This window comes from Theropithecus gelada, chromosome X (assembly GCF_003255815.1).
Source record: "Theropithecus gelada isolate Dixy chromosome X, Tgel_1.0, whole genome shotgun sequence".
NCBI classification, from domain to species: domain Eukaryota; kingdom Metazoa; phylum Chordata; class Mammalia; order Primates; family Cercopithecidae; genus Theropithecus; species Theropithecus gelada.
This window is the reverse complement of record NC_037689.1, coordinates 74,729,983-74,737,434: the sequence shown is the minus strand read 5'-3', so window position 1 is coordinate 74,737,434 and position 7,452 is coordinate 74,729,983. Positions and strand designations below refer to the sequence as shown.

Here is a 7,452-nt window from a genome sequence, read left to right as displayed (position 1 = left end):
TTGGGTTGATTCCAAGTCTTTGCTATTGTGAATAGTGCTGCAATAAACATACGTGTGCATGTGTCTTTATAGCAGCATGATTTATAATCCTTTGGGTATATCCCCAGTAATGGGATGGCTGGGTCATATGGTACATCTAGTTCTAGATCCTTGAGGAATCGCCATACTGTTTTCCATAATGGTTGAACTAGTTTACAATCCCACCAACAGTGTAAAAGTGTTCCTATTTCTCCACATCCTCTCCAGCATCTGTTGTTTCCTGACTTTTTAATGATTGCCATTCTAACTAGTGTGAGATGGTATCTCATTGTGGTTTTGATTTGCATTTCTCTGATGGCCAGTGATGATGAGCATTTTTTCATGTGTCTGTTGGCTGTATGAATGTCTTCTTTTGAGAAATGTCTGTTCATATCCTTTGCCCACTTTTTGATGGGGTTGTTTGTTTTTTTCTTGTAAATTTGTTTGAGTTCTTTATAGGTTCTGGATATTAGCCCTTTGTCAGATGAGTAGACTGCAAAAATTTTCTCCCATTCTGTAGGTTGCCTGTTCATTCTTTCTTCTTTTTTGACAGAGCCTCACTTCATCGCCCAGGCTGGAGTGTAGTGGTGCAATCTCAGCTTACTGCAATGCCTTGTTTCCAGGTCCAAAGGATTCTTTTGCCTCAGCAACCAGAATAGCTGGGATTACAGGTGTGTGCTACCAAACCTGGCTAAATTTTCTTGTGTTTTTAGTAAAGACAGAGTTTCACAATGTGGGCCAGATTGGTCTTGAACAACTGAGTTCAAGGGATCCTCCCACCTCAGCCTCCCAATGTACTGGGATTACAGGCATGAGCTACTGCTCTTGGCCACCTTTATTATATATATTTTTCTACCAAAGAAACACATGCACTCATGTGTTTATTGCAGCACTATTCACAATAGCAAATACATGAAATCAACCTAGATCCCCATCAACAGTGGACTGGATAAGGAAACTGTAGTAAGGGGAGAACTGGGGAGAACCAGGAAAGGATGTTTAGTTTGAGGCAGTGCTGAGATAGGATCATGAAGGAAGAGGTGAAGGGAATTCCTGTAAGAGTGGCACGGCGTTGTTGTCCTCTGGTCCCCAAAGAGATTAGCGAGGGCTGCCAGATATGGCTTTCCTTCATGCCCAGGGAGCCTCAGGTGGTGGTTGGTATTGATAAATCCTTCAACTATGATTTTGTGTTTGACCCCTGTAATGAACAGGAAGAAGTCTTCAATACAGCAGTAGCACCACTCATAAAAGGCATATTTAAATGATATAATGCAATGGTCCTGGCCTATGGGCAGACTTGCTCTGGAAAAAAAACCTATTCAATGGGAGGTGCATACACTGCAGAGCAAGAGAATGAACCAACAGTTGGGGTTATTCCTAGGGTAATACAACTGCTCTTCAAAGAAATTGATAAAAAGAGTGATTTGGAATTTATTCTGAACGTGTCTTACTTAGAGATTTACAATGAAGAAATTTTGGATCTTCTATGCCCATCTTGTAAGAAAACTCAAATAAATATATGGGGTGATCCTAAGGAAGGCATAAAGATTGTAGGACTCACTGGGCAGACTGTTTTAGTTGCCTTGGATACTGTTTCCTGTTTGGAGCAGGGCAACAACTCTGTGGCCTCCACAGCTATGAACTCCCAGTCATCCCAATTTCATGCCATCTTTACAATCTCCATAGAACAGAGAAAGAAAAGTGACAATAATAGCAGCTTTCACTCCAAGCTGCATCTTGTAGACCTCGCTGAATCAGAAAGACAGAAGAAAACCAAGGCTGAAGGGGTTTGTCTAAAAAAGGGTATTAATATTAATCGAGGCCTTCTATGCTTGGGAAATGTAATCAGTGCTCTTGGAGATGACAAAAAGGGTGACTTTGTGCCCTACAGAGATTCCAAGTTCACTCCACTGCTTCAGGATTCTCTAAGTGGTAATAACCAGACTCTTATAATAGCCTGTGTGAGTCCTGCTGGCTCCAATCCAGAAGAAACTAAATACCCCTCGCTATGATGACAGAGTAAGAAAAACCAGGAACCAACCTGTTGCTAATATTGATCCCCAGACAACTGAACTTAATCATCTAAAGCAATGGGTAAAACAGCTACAACAGCTACAAGTCTTGTTGCTACAAGCACATGGACATACCCTGTCTGGATCTATAAATGTATAACCATCAGATAATCTACAATCCCTGATGGAGAATAAAAGATTAAGTCGTGGTCTGAGCGAGGCAGCTGGTCAGACAGCCCAGATGTTGGAGAGGATCATTTTGACAGAGCAAGTGAATGAAAAAATGAACACCAACCAGGCACGGTGGCTCATGCCTGTAATCCCAGCACTTTGGGAGGCCGAGGTGGGTGGATCACGAGGTCACGACCATCCTGCCTAACATAGTGAAAACCCATCTCTACTACAAATACAAAAATTTAACTGGGCATGGTGGTGGGCACCTGTAGTCCCAGCTACTCGGGGGGCTGAGGCAGAAGAATGGTGTGAACCCAAGAGTTGGAACTTGCGGTGAACCAAGATTGCATCACTGCATTCCAGCCTGGGTGACAGAGTGAGACAATGTCTCAAAAAAAAAAAAAATTAACGCCAAGCTAGAAGAGCTAAGGCAGCATGCAGCCTGAAAACTGCATCTTCAAAAGCTAGTGGAGGCTTTGGAAGACAAGAATTGAAATAAAATGTAGAAATAATTTGTAACCTGAAGCAATTGATTACCAAGTTATCGGATGAAAGTCCTGCTTGCATGGCTGCAGCCGTTAATACTGTGGTGGAACAAGAAGCTCAAGTGGAAACCAGTTCAGAGAGGAGCCGGTATTCTGATGCTTTTACCACTCAGCATACTTTCTGTCAAGCTCAGATGTCGAAGGAGTTGGTTGAGTTGAATAAAGCCACTGCACTGAAAGAGGCCCTAGCTAGGAAGATGACTCTGAACATTTGCCAGCTACAGCCCATTCAGTTCCAATACCAGCATAATATAAAAAAAACTAGAACTGGAAGTCATCTATCTGCAAAAGGAAAAGGAAGAATTTGTTCTTGAACTTCAGACAGCAAAGAAGGATGTCAACCAAGCCAAGTTGAGTGTGGCCACTGAAAATATCTCCAGGAGCTGGAGGATCAAATAGCTGATCTGAGGAAGACACCGACTGAGCAGTCCAAACTTCTGAAACTAAAAGAATCCACAGAGCATACTGTCTCCAGTCTGAACCAGGAGATACGGATGATGAAAAACTAGTGGGTACAGTTAATGTGTCAAATGAAAGAGGATGCTGAGAAGTTTAGACAGTGGAAGCAGAAAAAAGACAAATAAGTAATACAGTTAAAAGAATGAGTCAGTAAGAGGCAATATGAACTTCTCAAATTTGAAAGAAACTTCAAGAAACAATCCAATGAGCTAAGATGTAAAACAGAGGAGGCAGCAGCTGCCAGCAAGTGTCTCAGGGATGCTCTCCAGAAACAATGGGAAGTCGCAGATAAGCAGAAAGAGACTCAGAGCCATGGAGTGGAAGGCACTGCAACTGGAGTGAAGAATTGGCTTGGAAACAAAATTGAGGCTATGGTCACTACTCAGGAAGCCAAACGCCATCTGATGGGCTCCTTGAAGATAGAAAGATCCTGGTTCAGGGATGTGGCTCAACTCAAAGAAAAAAAAAAGGAATCTGGGGAGAATCCACCTCCTAAACTCCCGAGACATACATTCTCCCTTACTGAAGTGCGTGGTCAAGTTTCAGAGTCAGAAAATTCTATTACAAAGCCGATTGAAAGCCTACAGACTGAAATGGAACTCAGGAGTGCTCTCAGATAGCTGAACTACAGCAGAAGCTGCTGGATACAGAAAGTGAAGACAGGCCAAAACAATGTTGGGAGAATATTGACACCATTCTGGAAGCCAACTGTGCCCTGAAATATTTGATTTGAGAGCTGGTCTCCTCCAAAATACAAGTCAGCAAACTTGAAAGCAGCCTGAAACAAAGCAAGGTCAGCTGTGCTGACGTGCAGAAGATGCTGTTTGAGGAATAAAATCATTTTGCTGAGTTAGAGACAGTTATAAGCTGAGCTGGTCAGAATGGAGAAACAGCACCAAGAGAAGGGGTTGTACCTTCTCAGCCAGCTGCAGCAGAGCCAAATTGCAGAGAAGCAGTTAGAGGAATCAGTCAGTGAGAAGGAACAGCAGCTACTGCACACACTGAAGTGTCAGGATGAAGAACTTGAGAAGAAGCAAGTCATGTGTGAGCAAAATCAGCAGTTTTTAAGAGAATGAAATCATGAAGCAAAAACTGACCCCTGACCCTTCTCCAGGTAGCCAGTAGACAGAAATATCTTCCTAAGGATACTCTTCTATCTCCAGACTCTTCTTTTGAATATGTCCCACCTAAGCCTAAACCTCCTGTTAAACTTCCTGGAGCAAAGAATGGTCATCGAGGATCTAAAATATTGTTCAAAGCATTCTGTGAATGAGCATGAGGATGGTGATGGTGATGGTGATGAGGGGGATGATGAGTAATGGAAGCCAAAAAATTAGTTAAGGTGTCCAGGAAGAAAATCCAAGGGTGTTCCTGCAAGGGTTGGTGTGGGTGGAGGAAGCAAAATTCAGACTGTGGTGTGGACTGTAGCTGTGACCCCACAAAGTGTCAGGACCGCCAGCAAGGCAAGGATAGCTTGTGCACCATTGAATGGGCCCAGGATTCTGAAGGCTCCTTCAAACTGGAGTATCCTACTGAGGGGATCCCAGGACTGAGCTTCTTTAACCCCGTGTGTGCCACCCCCAATAGCAGGATCCGGAAAGAGATGTGTAACGTGGAGCAGGTGCTGTCAAAGAAGACTGCTCCAGTTCCCCTACCCCCTTTTGACCTCCCAGAGTTGAAACATGTAGCAACAGAATACCAAGAAAACAAGGCTCCAGAGAAGAAAGAGAAACAAACTGGCCGGCAACACCAGATTCTTCTCTGGCTTCTCCCCTATCGAACAAGAGGCCCACTGAATTTGAAGTCATCATCTCCACCCCCAGTCTCACTTGGGAGACGTTTTCAGGTTGCAGTCAGAGGGGTTTCTTAAATGACTTCCCTGGATGTCAGGTTTCTTGCTGTTGAAATAAGAAAAAGAGCATTACTGAAAAGAAGGTAAACTTTGATGGATGTTGGTCTTCAGCCTCCAGCCCCAGACTCCTACTCCGTTCTCCAGAAGGGTGCTAAGCCACCTACTGAAAAGAGAACCTACTGACATTCCTAATGACTCATCAGGAATCAGTCCTCAGTATCATCCAGTTGTTTCTTATTTTTGAGCAGTTCAGGCTGTCTCATGACAGGGATGAGGCCAAGGTTTTCTTATCTTTTGGTTGTCCCTGCTTAACGGAGGAGACTAGCCTAGGATGGGGGCCTGGCTAAGATCTTTTACTCCAACTCAGAAATGGATTTGTGATCTTCATCTTTGCTTTCCTGACATTCTCTGAATTTTAAGTGTTTCAATAGTACTCTCAATCGTCTGCCATGTTTCTGAAGTAAATGAATTATTATTGTTATATTTTATTATACTTTTAGTTCTGGGATACATGTGCAGAATGTGCAGGTTTATTATATAGGTATACATGGGCCATGGTGACTTGCTTCACCCATTGACCCGTCATCTACATCAGGTATTTCTCCTAATGCTATCCCTCCCCTAGCCCCCCACCATCCAACGTACCCTGGTATGTGAGGTTCCCCTCCCTGCGTCCATGTGTTCTCACTGTTCAACTCCCATTTGAGTGAGAACATATGGTGTGTGGTTTTCTGTTCCTGTGTTAGTTTGCTGATAATGATGGTTTCCAGCTTAATCTATGTCCCTGCAAATACATGAACTCATCCATTTTTATGGCTGCACAGTACTGACTCGTGTATATGTGCCACATTTTCTTTATCCAGTCTATCATTGATAGGCATTTGGGTTAGTTCCAAGTCTTTGCTATTGTGAACAGTGCTGCAATAAACATTTGTGTGCATGTGTCTTTATAGTAGAATGATTTATAACACCCTGTAATGGGATTGCTGGGTCAAATGGTATTTCTGGTTCTAGACCCTTGAGGAATCGCCACTGTCTTCCACAATGGTTGAACTAATTTACACTCCCACCAACAGTGTAATAATGTTCCTATTTCTCCACATCCTCTCCAGCAACTGTCGTTTCCTGACTTTTTAATGATCTCCATTCTAACTGGTGTGAGATCGTAGCTCATTGTAGTTTTGATTTTCATTTCTCTAATGAGCAGTGATAATGAGCTTGTTGTCATATGTTTGTTGGCTGCATGAATGTCTTCTTTTGAGAAGTGTGTGTTCATATCCTTCACCCACTTTTTGATGTTTTTCTTTTTTTGTAAATCTGTTTAAGTCCTTTGTAGATTCTGAATATTAGCCATTTGTCAGATGGATAGGTTGCAACAATTTTCTCCTATTCTGTAAGTTGCCTGCTCACTCTGATGATAGATTCCTTTACTGTGCAGAAACACTTTAGTTTAATTAGATCCCATCTGTCAGTTTTGGCTTTTGTTGCCATTGCTTTTGGTGTTTTAGTCATGAAGTCTTTGCCCATGTCTATGCCCTGAGTGGTATTACCCAGGTTTTCTTCTAGTTTTTTTTATAGTTTCAGATCTTACGTTTAAGTCTTTAATCCATCTTGAGTTAATTTTTGTATAAGGTTAAAGAAGGCATCTATCTTCAGTTTTTTGCATATGGCTAGCCAGTTTCCCCAATACCAATTATTAAATAGGGAATCCTTTCCCCTTTGCTTGTTTGTGTCAGATTTGTCAAAGATCAGATGGTTGTAGATGTGTGGTGTTCTTTCTGAGGCCTGTGCTCTGTTCCATTGATCTATATATCTTTTTTGGTACCAGAACCATGCTGTTTTAATTACTGTAGCCTTGTAGTATAGTTTGAAGCCAGGTGGTGTGATGCCTCCAGCTTTGTTCTTTTTGCTTAAGATTCTCTTGGCTATACGGGCTCTTTTTTGGTTCCATATGAACTTTAAATTAGTTTTTTTCTAATTCTGTGAAGAAAGTCATTGGTAGCTTGATGGAGATACCCTTGAATTTATGAATTACTTTGGGAAGTATGGCCATTTTCAAGATATTGATTCTTTCTATTCATGAGCATGGAATATTTTTCCATTTGTTTACATCCTGTTTTATTTTCTTGAGGAGTGGTTTGTAGTTCTCCTTGAAGAGGTCCTTCACATCCCTTGTAAGTTGTATTCCTAGGTATTTTATTCTCTTTGTAGCAATTGTGAATGGGAGTTCACTCATGATTTGGCTTTCTGTTTGGCTATTATTGGTGTATAAGAATGCATGTGAGTTTCACACATTGCTTTTGTATCCTGAGACTTTGCTGAAGTTGCTTATGAGTTTAAGGAGATTTGGGGTTGAGACAATAGGTTTTCTAAATATACAACCATGTCATCT

General features: G+C 41.9%; 1 pseudogene; it reads left to right on the top strand.

The window, feature by feature from the left end:
• The first annotated feature begins 1,046 nt into the window (after window positions 1-1,046).
• Window positions 1,047-5,004, top strand: LOC112616295 (annotated as a pseudogene).
• Window positions 5,005-7,452: the final 2,448 nt, after the last annotated feature.